General features: G+C 38.6%; 1 long non-coding RNA gene across 1 annotated transcript in view; it reads right to left on the minus strand.

Annotated features, from left to right (window-relative positions):
* Positions 1–15,918, minus strand: part of LOC138738968 (uncharacterized) — a 56,133-nt gene that overhangs the window by 6,621 nt on the left and 33,594 nt on the right. Inside the window, exon 4 of the long non-coding RNA XR_011341910.1 lies at positions 7,942–8,042. This is a non-coding gene — a long non-coding RNA (uncharacterized lncRNA). The remainder of the gene's footprint in view (positions 1–7,941; positions 8,043–15,918) is intronic.

The raw sequence follows: 15,918 nt of genomic DNA on the forward strand, positions 1-15,918 counted from the left end.
TTTGAGGAAGACGGATGAGTCCCTTATGATATCATCAATGGAGTCTTGGTCTTTCAGAGACATATAGACAAAATGATCGATGAATACAGGTTGAAGGCCACCTTCCCTTATCTCAACAATGTCACCATTTGTAGACACTATCTGGAAGACCATGATGCCAACCTTCAGATGTTTCTCCACTGACCAAGATCCTGAACCTCACGTACAACTCCAGTAAGTACTTGTTCCGGATGAAATATTTAGCAATTCTGGGCTGTGTGGTGGAGAATGGCGTCATTGACCCTGATCCCGATCCTGAGGACCATGAAAACCCTAAGGAGCTCCCTGGACTTCTTCTCCTACTATGCCCACTGGGTCCCTCACTACATGGATAAGGTCCACCCCCTCTTAAAATCCACCTATTTCCTATTGTCGGCCAAACCCCAGGTGGCTTTTGACTACTTTCAGAGCTCCATGCACGAGGTGGACGAGAACATACCGTTCCAGGTGGAAAGCAATGCCTCTGATGTAGCTCTGGCTGCTGCCCTTAACCAGGTGGGCAGGCTGGTTGTCTTTTTCTCCTGTACCCTACAAGGTCATGAACTTCAGAACCTATCTGTGGAGAAAGAGATTCAAGCCAATGTGAAGGCCATCAAGCACTGAAGGCATTATCTGGGTGGCAGAAAATTTACACTGCTCACCAAACAGAGATCAGTTGCATTCATGTTTAATAATGCAAAAAGGGGAAAAATAAAGAATAAGATCACTAGGTAGAGGATCGAATACTCCACCAACAGTTATGACATAGCATACAGACCAGGTACTCTTAATGAGCCTCTAGATGCCCTGTTAAGAGGAAGCTGTGCCTCTGCACACACTGGCCAGTTGCAGTCACTGCATGATGAGCTTTGCCACCCAGGCATCACCCATATGGCTCATTTTGTCAAGGCATGCAACCTGCCCTTCTCTGCTAAGGACATTAGGGAAATGATTAGGTTCTGCCAGGACTGCGCGGAGTGCAAACTGCACTTCTACTGTCCCAACAAAGTGCACGTGATAAAGCCATTCCGCCCCTTTGAATGACTAGTGACGATTTCAAGGATCCCCTCCCTTCCACCAATGGAAATTTGTACTTTCTCAACGTCATCGATGAGTATTCACACTTTCCATTCACCATCCCCTGCCCAGACATGACCACCACCACAGTCATCAGGGCCTTGCATTCTATTTTCACCCTGTTTGAGTATCCCAGCTATATCCATAGCGACCGGGGCTCATCAATTATTAGCGGAGAGCTATAACAGTACCTGCTCGTAAGGGGCATTGCCTCAAGCAGGACGACTAGCTACAACCCCCAGGGGAATGGACAAGTTGAAAAAGAGAACACGACTGTATGGAAGGTCATGAAATTGGCCCTCCGGATCAAAGGCTTTCCAGACTCGCACTGGCAAAAAGTCAGTGCTTCACTCCATAAGGTCGCTCCTCTGCACAGTGACCAATGCAAATTCTCATGAGCTTATGTTTACATTCCAGAGGAAATCCACATCTGGAACAACTTTCCCGGCTTGGCTAATGACACCGGGGCCAGTCCTACTGAGAAAGCACGTGAGGAGGAGCAAGACAGACCCCCAATCGAGAGGGTGCACCTGCTGCACGCCAACCCAACATATACCTATATGGCATACCCTGACGGCAGAGAAGACGCCGTCTCGATCAGAGACCTGGCAGCCACCAGAACTGAGGGTCTGATGCCTCAAGTGTGCCAAGAACTATCGAGTACCCCACTGAGGGTCACAGAGGACACCGCTCAGGAAGTGGTCCAATCCAGCCCACGACCTGAGCTGGAGCCCTCGAGATGCACTAACCCTGTACCACAGGGGGTCCAGGAAGCCAAAGTCCTCCGGTATTGCAGTGCTCGACCAGAATTACCAGACCCCTGATGGACTTGTAAATATTTGTATAGTATTAGCTTTTTTGAATGAATTGTCTCTGTTTTCCCCACATGCTCAATTCTGAAGTAAGGGGTAAATGGAGTGGACAGGAATTCACTATCTGTGACTTGTTCAGATGGCTGGCTCCCCCACTGGCTCCACCCTCACCTACACCAATATAAACCCTGGTTTTCCCGCCTTACCTCAGATTCATCTGAGGGCTATTGTGTCATCAATTGTAAACTATTAAAAGTGAGTTTGTACTCCTCACTTGCCTCTGAGTGCAGTCCTATTACATGCTGATAATAAAGATTATTTCAAGGAGAAACTAAACACACAGAAGGAGATTTTTTTTTAAAATAAACAAAGATTTGGGGGAGTAGCTTTTGGGCAGAGATGAGGAGGAGGTGCTTCTCTTAGTGAGTGGTGAATCCATGGAATTCTCTGTTCAAGAAAGCAGTAGGGGGTGTCTCGTTAAAATATCTAAAACACAGATGGATAAATGTTTGCAAATGAGAATTAGGGGTTATGGGGTAAAAGGCAGGTAGACAGAGCTGAGTCCATGATCAGATCAGCTAAGACTTTATTGAATTCTTGAATCATCAAGACAGGCCAAATGCCCTACTCTTGTTCCCATTTCTGAAAAATGTGATTTATATGTTTGAAAATACAATTGATACCATTTACAGATATTTGCCATGCAATATTTTGGTGCTACAAAACTGGAAACCAAAATATAATCTCAATAGACATTTCCATTCAGTATATTACATTTGGATGTCAACCATCTTAGATTCTTTCATCATCTACTTTTCAGATGATCGTGTTAATGCAAGCACAGAGGTTCTGCTTCATTTCTTTGTAGATTTTATGCCCAGAGGCAAAGATTGAGCTTGAGGAGAGTTATGTAAAACAAGGAGTATCCTATATCAAAGCTGCAAACTGAGAACGCCAGAATTGAAACTTTCACTTTCGATGTCCTCACTATACTCTTGGTTTAAAAATGTAGGATCTCATTAACACAATAGTATGTATTTTATCTGAAACAGTATGCTTATAAATCAGTCTGAGTGTACCTTTCAAAACCAGGCATTGAATCAACAGAAATACTGAAGTAGAAGAGAAGGAGATACAAACATATGTTGAAAAGATAGGAATAGATGGAAGAAGGTTGATAGAAATAATTATTTCAATCATGGGTGGAATAATAGATCCAAGTAAACAGTTAAGAGTGGATCATGTGAAGGATTAAACCGTACACAGTACACAATGCAGCTCATACACAGGCGATATCACAGAGAGGTGATTGACTGGTATTCAGGAGGCAGGCCAGATGCTGAAATCTTTCAAGGAAGCTTTATGATTTAATCTCTTTCAGGCTCATGTTGACAGAATTTCCCTGCCCTTGCTGAATCCAGCTAGGTTTAAGGAAGTTGGGAAATTCTTTCATCAGCTGGAATTTTCCCCTCATGGTCCCTGACCCTGGCCTCCAACCCAACTCACCCTTCCCTGCACCCTTCATAGTGCACAGAATTTAAAATTGCCGTACATCATCTTGAATTGCAACTATTGGAGCTTTAGAAGGTCGAACTTGAAGGTGGAGTATATGCTTAATGGCAGGGTTCTTAGCAGTGTGGAGGAACAGAGAGACCTTCAGGTCCAGGTCCACAGATCCCTAAAGGGATTTTGATAGGGTGGTTCAGTGTGCTGACCTTCATTAGTCAGGGCATCAACTTCAAGAGCTGTGAGGTAATGTTGTAGCTCCACAAAACTCTGGTTGGACCACACTTGGACTATTATATTCAGTTCTGGTCATCTTATTACCAGAAGGATGTAGGTGCTTTGAAATTTACTAAGATGCCTGGTTTGGAGGACTTGTCAAAATCAAGGTTAAAAGAGCTAGAACTCTTCTTTTTTTAGCAATGAAGGAAAAGAGATGACTATGAGAGGGAGGTAAGATTATGAGAGGCATAGATAGGGTGGACAGCCAGCACCTGTTCCCCTGGATTTGACAATAGGAAATATCAGAGGGCATCTGTTTAAGGTTTGTGGAAGATAGTTTAGGGGAGATGTCAGAGGTAAGATTTTTACTTAGAGAGTGGTGGGTGTCTGGAATCCATTGCCAGGTGTAATGGTGGAAGCTGATTCAATAAGGACATTCAAATGGCTCTTAGACAGGCACCCAGATGTAAGAGAAATAGAGGGTAATGGGTGTGAGGTAAGGAAGGGTTAGATTGTTGTGGAGTAGGTTTACATAGGTTGGTAAACCATCATGGGCTGAAGGGCCTGAACTGTGCTGGAATGTTACATGTTGCCATTCCTCCACTGCTGCTAGGTCAAACCCTGGGACTCCCTCCCTCCCAGCATTGTGTGTGCATCCACACCAAAGGACTACAGCGATTTAAACACACCACTGAATCCAGTATACTCCTGATGCAGCATCAGGACACTGGATGCAGACTGGGAGATGGCTTCACTGAACACCTCCTCTCTGTCCAGAGTAATAGCAGGGATCTCCCAGTGGCCAACCATTTTAATTCTCCACCTGATTCCATGTCAACATGCCTGCCATGTACTGCCATGCTAAGGCGACTCACAAATAGGAGAACAACACCTCATATTCCTTTTGAGCATCCTCCAACATTGACCCTCCCCACCCCTTCCTCTAACTATATGTCTCCTTTCCACTATCTCTTTCTTTTTCTTCCCCTCAGTCTCCTTTCCACAGAGCCACCAGAGCCTGGATTCTTTCTCTCCTCTCCTCCCATTCATGTCTATTTCTCACCTTTAGTCTGTTGGTCGGTTCTCCTCCCTCTGCCCTTTCTTCCCTCCATAGCCAGCCTTTTTATTCAGGCCCCTGTCTGCTTTTTGCTTAAACATAGAAACATAGAAGATAGGAGCAGGAGTAGGTCATTCAACACTTTGAGCCTGCTCTGCCATTCAACGAGATCATGGCTGATCTTAAAGTTCAGTACCCCATCCCCGCCTTCTCTCCTTAACCTTTAATACCCTTATACTGAAGAAATAGATCTAATTCCCTCTTAAATAGATTTAATGAACCTGCCTCTACTGCCCTCTGTGGCAATGAATTCCACAGATTCACCACCCTCTGGGTAAAGAAATTCCTCTTCATCTCGGTCCTAAATGGTTTGCCTATTATCCTCAAACCATGGCCCCGGCTTCTGGATTTTCCCATCATTGGAAACATCCCATCTGCATCCATTCTGTCCAGTCCTGCCAGAATTTTATATGTCTCTATGAGAAGCCCTCTCAATCTTCTAAACTCCAGGGAGTTCAATCCCAATTTGCGCAATCTTTCCTCATAAGTCATTCCTGCCATTCCAGGTATCAGCCTGGTGAATCACCTCTGCACTCCCTCCATTGCAAGAACATCCTTCCTTAGATAAGGTGACTAAAACTGCACACAATACTCCAGGTGTGGTCTCACCAAGGCCCTGTACAGCTGCAGTAAGGTATCCTTGTTCCTATACTCAAACCCTCTTGATATGAAGGCCAACATACCATTTGCTTTTTTAACCGCCTGCTGTACCTGCATGCTCGCCTTCAGAGACTGATGTACAAGTACCCCTAAGTCTCTCTGCACTTCCCCATCTCTTAATCTATTTCCATTCAAATAGAAATCTGCCCTCCGGTTTGTATTACCAAAGTGGATAACCTCACATTTATCCACATTGTAGTGCATTTTCCATGTATCTGCCCAGTCCCTCAATTTATCCAAATCACACTGGAGCTTCCTGACCCCCTCTTCCGTGCACACAACCCCTCCTAGCTTAGTGTCATCTGCAAATTTGGAGATATTACATCCAATTCCCTCATCCAGATCATTAATGTAAATTGTGAACAGCTGGGGTCCCAGTACAGATCCCTGTGGTACCCCACTGGTCACCACCTGCCACTCAGAAAACGAGCCATTTATCCCAACTCTCTGTCTTCTACCTGCCAGCCAGTTCTCAATCCACATCAATACTTTGCCCCCAATTCCATGAGCCTTGATTTTGGAAGCCAGTCGTTTATGCAGGACCTTATCGAAGGCCTTTTGGAAGTCCAGGTACACCACATCCACTGGCTCTCCCCCATCTATTTTACCTGTCACCATCTCAAAGAATTCCAATAGATTTGTCAAGCACGATTTACCTTTTGTAAATCCATGTTGACTCTGTCCGATTCCTTCTCTGCTAGTCATATGCTCCGCTATTACATCCTTAATAATAGATTCCATCATTTTGCCCACTACTGATGTAAGGCTCACCGGCCGATAATTCCCCGCTTTTTCTCTACCCCCCTTTTTAAATAGTGGGGTAACATTAGCTACCTTCCAATCCATGGGTACTGATCCTGAGTCTATTGAGTTCTGGAAAATAATTCTTAAAGCTTCTGCTATCTGAATGGCCACTTCCTTAATTACCCTAGGATGTAGATTATCAGGTCCTTGGGATTTATCTGCCTTCAATCCCATCAATTTCCCCAAGACCATGTCCTTAGAGATACTGATTTCTTTCAGTTCCTCCCTTGCATTAGTCTCTATGTTTCCCAACATCCTTGGGCGGTTATTTGTATCCTCTCTTGTAAAAACATAACTAAAGTAAGAATTTAATTGGTCTGCCATTTCCTTATATATTCCCCTGATTCCGACTGCAAAGAACCTACTCTGGATTTCACCAGTCTTTTCCTCTTGACATATTTATAAAAGCTTTTGCAGTCGGTTTTTATATTCGCCGCAAGCTTACTTTCGTAATTTATTTTTGCTCTCTTGATTAATCCATTTGTCCTCCTTTGCTGCATCTTGAACTGCTCCCAGTCTTCGGTTGCGGTACATTTTTTGGCCAATTAATATGCTCTCTCTTTGGAGCCAATGCTGTCTCTAATTTCCCTTGTTATCCACGGTTGAGTCACCTCTCAGGCCTGAGAAGTCAGTTATATATCTTTACCTTCTACGGGTGTTGTGTGACCTGCTGAGTTCCTCCAGCTTTTTTGTGTTTTTACTGCAATTGCAGACCTGCAGACTTCCATGTCTCTCTCCACCACCATCACTAGGCTGGCCAGTGATGGGCAATGGAATAGTCATGGAATCACACTGCATGGAAACCTGCCCACACTAACCAAACTGCTTCAGCCTCATTCGTCCCACCTGCCTGCATTTGATCCAGATCCCTCTAAACCCATCCTATTTGTTTATCTGTCCAATATTTCACTGAAATAATTTAATTTTTTTAAATTTAAATTCAAATTTAGACATACAGCACAGTAACAGGCCCTTTCAGCCCATGAGCCCATGCTGCCCAATTACATCCAATTAGCCCACAACCCCAGTAAGTTTCAAACAGTAGGGGGAAAACTGCAACCCCTGAAGAAAGCCCACATAGACACTCCTTACAGACAGCATGGAATTCTAACCCCGGTCCCAATCACTAGTACTGTAACAGCGTTGCTCTAACCACTACACCAACCACATCACCAACCTAATGATGTCTAAGTTTTTGAAGTTCTCATATCCCGGGAATATTTTTTTTAATTGGAAGTAATTTTTTAGCATGAAAAAGACTGAAGAAACAAACAATGAAGGGTATAGCAAGAAATAATGAGAAATGCTCCCGGAATGTGTCATTGGGCCTCGATTCCTTAACATTCACTTTGGTGAAGAAAGATTCCTGTATCAAAGTCCGCAATCAATTTGGAGGCTTAATAACTAACGGGGATAGAAGCTAACTTTGGAAGAGGTCAAGGTTGGAAAAAAAAACAAGAAGGTCCTTTATTTCATGGGAACTAAAATCTGAAAGAAGGTAAGTTGTACACTTTGGTTGTAATCATTCTGATCAACACCAAACTGGATCTTGAAATGAAATGAAAAACCAGCCTTAAATTGATTGGCAAATAAACAATTGTAAATCTGGGAGGGCAAAAAAAAAGTCAAAGATCTGTGTAGCAATTAGGAAATATTTATTATATTTCTGATTTTCTGCACCGTTTGTCTTCAAGTATAGGTGAAAATTAGTGAATTCATATTACTTACATGAGAAAAGTGAAGCAAAAGTAACAGCATTCCAATGGCAATTACCACCAAAAATATGCCGGTGACAATATATACAGCCCAATTAGAGGGTTTTTCTCCATCTGGGAAGATATAAAGTATTTATTTGAACATTAGAAATACACATCAAATGGACCAATTTCAGATTGCCATAGCTGGTAATTATATTTGCTTATCTTCTGAAAATCAAAGGCAAATTAGTTTCAAACAATATGTGGTTCTAATACTGTGGGATTTGCAAAGGAAAATATTCCCAAAGTAAAACTAAATGACATGGTGCATATTCATTTATTTATGTTGACAAAAAACTTGCATGTAATGCATTCATCACATTGAATGTGCTACAAATGAGAGCTGTCACTTTGGCAACTGGTTGTTATATCACATTTTTAATGCAGCCACAAATCACAGCTGAACTGATGTAGAAGTTATCAATGAGGAAATAACTATATTTAAAAAATGCATTGGAGAAAAAGGACCTTGGTGACTTCTTTTAATCGAAAGACTAACTTATTCACCGACAGATCTAACCAAGAAATGTGACAGATTATATTTTATATTATGTATAGATATGTTTTAAAGGAGATAGATTGTGGCAGTTTTTTTTTAGTGTAGGTCTCATACAAACACTTCAAAACAGACCTCATTTAAAATGCCAGAGCTCTGCTCAAGCCTGGCTCTGAGTGCCTTTGCACAAACTTTGAAGAATGCCTATAAGGACTTCACTAGTAGGTGTTAATTGGACATGCTGTGGAGTAATGGATTATTGTTTTGGAAAGCAACAGATGAATGGACTCAGAAGATTAGGTCTGGAGCTATAGTCTATCTGAGTGCAGTTGGCAGTTCTAAGAGGGTCATGTGGTTTTCTCTCAGTGAGAGAGTGAGAAAAAGAGAGAGGGAGAATTCAGTTCTACAGTTCAGCAGCATCTGGGACTGGAATAGGATAAGCTTGTGGAAGAACCCCATTTAGAAGATGGGTTGTGATTTCTTAGTTCAGCCTGGTAAAAGCCTTTGTGGTCCATACAAGAGGAGATGGCTGGCTGTATAATGTTTCACTTGAAATAAGAGAAACAAAAGGAACTCTGTGGTGACCTGAAAGAAAGAGGTTATCTTCTGGAAAACCCTGATGGGGCAAGTTTCTTCGGCAAGACACTGAAGTGGCTGATCTGAAGGAATCAGTTTTGAGTGTCTAACAACAACAAATCTCTCTGAAAATCAACAAGAAACTTCCTGAGTGGTAACCATTTACCTTTCAAGCACCAAAGCCTGGTGAAATTCATAAATATTAAATCCCAAATGTTATGAGTCCAGAGGACCCCAAAACCCAGCAGCAATAGCTATTCACCAAGACTAACGGTTACTTAAACTAAAGATGCTTTTAATTATCTTTAAACATGAAAACAGGATCAAACTTTAACTTATTACTATTAAATTAACTAACCCAACTTAACCCCCTTCTAATTCTAAGCACACGTGTTTGTAATGTGTATATAAGTTCAGAAAATTCTTTGATTCACAGTCCAATCTCACTTCTCACTCCTCCAAGTTCACTGGTTGCAGGCAATTCTTATACTGTGCACAGAATTTCACATTTATTAAGTTCACCAGGCTTTGATGCTTGAAAGGTAAATGGTTACTGCTCAGTTTTCAGAGAGATATTTGTTGGTTTTGGACACAAACTGATTCCTTCTGATCAGCCACTTCAGTATCTTGTCCAAGAAACTTGCCCCATCAGGGTTTTGCAGATGATAACCACAGGTCACCACCGAACACTTTTTTGTTTCCCTTATTTCAAATTAAACATGATATAGCCAGCCAGCTCCTCTTGTATGGATCACAAGGGCTTTGACAAGGCTGAACTAAGAACTCACAATCTGTCTTCAAAATGTTTTTTTCCACAAGCGTGCCAGCTTGTCGTGTTCCAATTCTAGCTGCTGCTGAACTGTAGAAATGAATTTTCTCTCTCTCTCTCCCTCTCTCACTCATAGAAAACCACATTAGCCTCTTAAGACACCCAACTACATTCAGACAGACTGCGGCTCCAGACCTAATCATCCGAGTTCATTCATCTATTGCTTTCCAAAACAATAATCCATTACCTCTCTTTCATGTGTTTGATTAAGGTGAGAAAATATTCTTTGAATAAGTTTTTATAATTTTTAGTTATTGTTACACCCAAATAGGTAAATAAATTTCTTACAATTTTAAAAAGAAGGTTAGCATTTATTGGTCCCAGATTATTCAAAGGAAATAGTTCACTTTTATGTAGATTTAATTTATAACCTGAAAAATGACCAAAATGAGAAATTAAAGAGGGTGCTGAAGGCAATGAAGACTCAAGATTAGAAATAAAAAGTAATTAATCATCAATATAAAATGAAACCCTTCATTAAAATGTCAATAGTACCATTAGATTTTCGAAAAGCAATAGCTTTCTCTTTAAAATATTTTCATCAATATTAATAGAAAAATCCCTTTATTTCTAACTGATTAAATAATTCAATTCAATTCATAATATATACTTAACATATATAAATGATAATACACACAATAAACCATCAGGCAACATATTTTGCTCAAAACCTGAGATTTTGATGTTGAGAATTAAGAATCCCAGGCAGGGATGATAAATCTTCATCCTATTCTATAATGTGATCATTATTCATTGTCTACTAGAGTCTGGTTTTCTCTAGAAATAAAAAAGACCCCCCCCCCCACTAATCCTATTCCTCCTACTAAACAGAGTTAACCTGCCTATAGTGAGTAGGTATGAATTAAATTGCGACACTCGGACATCAGGCAGGGAATCTTTAGAGCATTCACACAACTAAGTCTTCAAAATGTGATCGTCATCCAGGAATGGGGCCCACATCTTGTCCAATTCAACTTTGACATCTTTAATGTTCTATCTAAAATTTCTCCAAACGTAAGTAAGACACAATGTCAGGCAACCGAGTAGGTGAAGGAAATGCGATAGCTAAGGGTCCTAAAACCAAGTCAAAAAGCAATGGACTTAAAGGGCATTTTTTGTCTTGTTCCCTGCTAAAATATAAATGGTTTAGAATTCTGAAAATTAGTAAAAACACAGACAGAAAGGGATTAATCCATTGAATAAAGCCAGCCCAAAATTAAAATTTTCCTAAGTCTTGAATAAATAATTAAATTCTACCCAATCAAAAGCTTTCTCCAGACTCAGAGATATCGCACATTCCAAAATCTCCTTCGGAGAGTGTGTTTATTTAATAAGCAGCATATAGTGAAATGGGAGAACTGATATTTAATAAATCCAGTCTGATCTTCAGATATAATAAATAGTAAAATATTTTCAAGTCTATTATCCAAAACTTCAGATTGAATTTTAGTGTCAACATTCAGTAAAGTAATTGGCCTGTTTGAGGAGGATTTGACTGGATTTTTATTATTTTTAAGAATTAGTAGGATAGAAGCCTCATGAAAAAACTGTGGCAACTTGGCCAAATTTAAAAGAATCAGAAAGAACAGAACATAAATAAGGTGCAAGATATGAGGAAAAGGCCTTATAAAATTTTCCAAGAAATCTATCAGGACCCGATGACATCCCAGAGTGTAGTGAACGTACAGTCTTGACCATTTCTTTATGGCAAATAGGGTGATCCAATTACTTTACATTAGCAGAAGATAATATAGGAATATTCAACTTATCTAAAAAAATACTCATTATAATATTATCCTTAGGAGAATCAGAACTGTATAGTTCACAATAAAATTCTTCAAAAGGAATCATTTAGCTTTGCATATTTCTTTGTTTTGACATTTGGCTGATAAAGATAATGTGGTGAATTGGATCAGCAAGTTTTCTGAGGGCACAAAGATAGGAGGGGTTGTGGACAGCGAGGAAAATTTTCACAGCTTGCAGAGGGATCTGGACCAACTGGGAGAATAGTCCAAAAAATGGCAGATGGAGTTTAATGTAAACAATGCATTAAACAATGCATTTTGGAAAAGCAAACCAAGGAAGGAGATATACAGTTAATGACAGGGCACTGAGGAATGTGGAGGAGCAGAGAGATCTGAGAATGCAGATACATTATTCCTTGAAGGCGGTGTCACAGGTGGACAGGGCTGGAAAGAAAACGTTTGGCATCTTAGCCTTTTTCAATCAAAGTATTGAGTATAGAAGTTGGGATGTTATGTTGAAGTTATTTAAGACATTGGTGAGGCCAAATTTGGAATATTGTGTGCAATTCTGGTCACCTAACTACAGGAAGGATACCAGTAAGATTGAAAGGGTGCAGAGAAGATTTACTAGAATGTTCCTGGGTCTTCAGGGAAAGGTTAAATAGGTTAGGATTTTATTCCTTGGAGTGAATAAAAATCAAGAGAGATTTGATGTAAGTTTACATGATTATGAGAGGTATAGACAGAGTGGATGTGAATACTCTTTTTCCACTTAGATTGGGGAAGATAAATACTAGAGGTCATAGCTGAAGGGGGAAAGGTTTAGAGGGAACATTAGGGGGAAGTTTCACTCAGAGTTGTAGGAGTATGGAATGAATTGCCATCTGATATGGTGAATGCAAGCTTGATCATGTGTTTCAAGAATAAATTGGATAGATATAGGGATGGGAGAGATCTGGAGGGTTTTAGAATGAGCGTAGTTTAGTGGGACTAGGGAGATGATAGTTGACACAGTCTAGAGGGGCTGAATGGCCTGTTTTCTGTACTGTACTATTCTATAGTTCTATGGATCTAAAACATTTAATTGATTAGCCAATAGTTTACCTGTTTTGTTTCCATAGATGTAAAATTGACTTTTTCTTTTAAAATTTGGCTTTCAATTGGACACATTAAAATAAGGTCATGTTTAGTTTTAATTTCAACATGCTGTTTATAAAGTAGGGTCTGGAGCCAGACCATACCTTTAATCTAATTGTTTCAGTTGGTAGCAAAATCGGTTTTCTCTTGATTAACCTTTTTCCTAATGCTTGCAGTGCAAGAAATAATTTGTCTCCTAATGAAAGCCTTAGTGAATTTGAGATTTTACTACTGGGCAATTACTATTCACATTATTATTTTTTAGATTTATTACTTTGATAAAATGTGATAAAATCTGGGTAGATTTGGAATTGAAATCTGTCCAGAATTATTCATTTGCTTCATTATTAGGACCAACATTACCTTTTAGATTATCTAAGGTCAGCAAGTATATTTCTAATCCAATTATTAAATATTCATTATGTTTTTGGTTTCAATTTGGAAGATTTTTTTTGGACTAAAATTTTTGCCTTTGCTAATATTGTATATCTTAACTTTTTTTTACATCAACTACTCTTGACCAAAACTTCCTTATTTGGAAGATTAAAGGAATTATTGCTTTTGTGGATTTATTCACTGATGTTGGTTTGATGAGTTTCGAACAACTTTCTACCAAATATAATTTTGATACATGCATTTTGTTAGATATCTACAGATCAGACATTTCCTGAATACGGTCATGTCTAATTATCTAACATTACAACATCCAGGTTTACTTGACACTTTGTTATGGTTAAATCCCTTTCAGAATGGTTTAATTGGTCCTATTTGTTCTCTTATATTAAATTTGAGATCAGTCTCCATGGATAAAATTCAACAAACATAGGAATTGGAACCTCAACTAACATTATCTCCTGAAACATGGGGAAGAATGATTAGACTAGTTAATACTTCTTCACTCTGTGCACATCATTCTTTAATACAGTTGAAAATAGTTCATAGAGTTTATATGTCTAAAGATAAACTACCTCGCATCTTTTCTAATACAAGCTTGACTTGTGATAGATGTAATACTGATGTGGCTTCATTTCCTCATATGTTTTGGTCATGTGTCATGTTAAAAAAATTTTGGAAATATATTTTTAAAACTCTATCCATAATGCTGGTTATTTAATTACATCCTAATCCATTAACTACTCTTTTTGGAATAGCAGATGTAGGTTGTTGACCTACTTCTGCAGATCAAATTACACCTTTTTCTACACTATTAGCTGGAAGAGCCATTTTACTGAAATGGAAAGACTCAGATTCTCCTACATTATTCCCATGACTTTCTCATGGTGTCTTTCTTAAATCTAGAAAAAAATCAAAGTCATAATTTGGATACAATGACTAAATTTGAAGATGCATGGAAACCATTTATTGATGACTTTAATGGTATATAACTGGTGTTGTTCTATGAATTAGCTCTTCCTTGCCAGATGTAATATAATTCTTGCTGTTTTTATTTGCTGTAGTTGTGGACCGGAGCTACGTTTTAAACTATTCAACAGATCCTCTGGATAGGCCACAGTCCTTTTTTTGTATTTTTTAAATTTAATGTACTTTTTAGTAGATTAGTCATTTTTAAAATATATAATATTATAATTATTTATTTTTTTGTTAGGAGAATTATTTCTAATATGTCACATTTTCACTCTTTGAATTTCTATCTGATACTTACACTATGTAGACTTGGACATCCCATTTTAATAGTGTTATTTCTATTCGCCTTATGCTGGGTATACATTATAAAATGTTAAGATTGAAAAAGAAAGAAAAGCCTTAAAAGTGTCCCAAACAATAAGACTAGAAGTCTCTTCCACGGTATTTTTTTTTCAAAATAAAGGGAATTATATGAACCATAAAAATTGATACCCTTCTGGATTTAGCCTGAAATGAAGAGTGATATTGCAGCCCATCCCACCATCTAAAAAGGCATCTCACATTTGAATTTCTTTCAGATATATAATTGGGACCTTAAATTTTTCAATGTAAACAAAAATCTTATTTCGGTTTACAGAGTGATTTAACCTATTAACATTAAATCTAATTAAGTTAAAAGTTTGACTCATTTTAATTACTTTAAAAAGTTTTTTTTTAAAAACTAGCAAGTAAAAAAGCTAATTTCAGTTGGATTAGACAGGAATTGAAAACCAAAAACAGATATGTTTCTGCATAGTCAAAGCAGCTTCCAAAAAAAATGACCTCGATTGCACCCTCCCCCCACAGCCAGACAGCACAGTATTAACTATATTTCCCATCCCCCAAAATTCCTGCTGGCAAAACTCCATTATTATAATGAAAAAAAACAAAATATATCTATTGCAATTAATGCCAAGATCAAAGACCAAGATATTCATTATATTTTCACAAAACTGAGAGTGCATTTTAAACCATTGATAACAAAGGAAAACCCTTAAACTAAAAATACACAAATATTAAAATATTGATTTAAATGGTTAAAACAATGATAAAGTGTAAAAATTATTACTGAAAAAAGCTGAAATCAAAATGTATAAAAACAAGGCATTAATTTTTTAAGACCTTATCTTTTAAACAGTAACAAATGTAAGAAGTGAATCATCTACAGAAAGTTAGAAAAAATTACTCAGATGGAGACATAATAGCTGGCAATTCTTCATCCAGAAACATTTCGGCTGCGTCGTGAGAACAAAACGATTTCTTAGATTTGTATTTTAATGCAATTTGGAAAAACAATGTAGGCTTCACCTCTTGATTGTAGAATTCAAGCATGAACTTCTTATATTAAACACCCTCCCTCATAACCTCAGGTGAGTAATCTTCAACAATGTGAATCTTCTGTCCTTTTTGTCGATCATTCCTCTGTGACGCAATTCACTTATTAAAAGCTCCTTAGTTTGAAATTCATGAAAACGTACAATAACAGATCGAGGACTCTGATCAGGAGCTGGTTTAAAAACCAGCGATCTGTGTGCATGATCTATCATAGGAAGAGTTGGCAAAACTCCAGGGCGAAACAATTCTAGCAAAACATTTGCTCAGAATTGAATGGATTGACCACCCTCTTTCAAACCCGGAATTCATAAGTTATTTCTTCTTGTTCTGTTTTCTAGATTAATGGTCTTTATTTCTTCATTAGTCTTTGAAAGCTTTTTACAGAACTTGTATATATCTCCTTTCTTCCATCCAAAACAGTCAAAA

This window comes from Narcine bancroftii, chromosome 7, assembly GCF_036971445.1.
Source record: "Narcine bancroftii isolate sNarBan1 chromosome 7, sNarBan1.hap1, whole genome shotgun sequence".
Lineage (NCBI taxonomy): Eukaryota > Metazoa > Chordata > Chondrichthyes > Torpediniformes > Narcinidae > Narcine > Narcine bancroftii.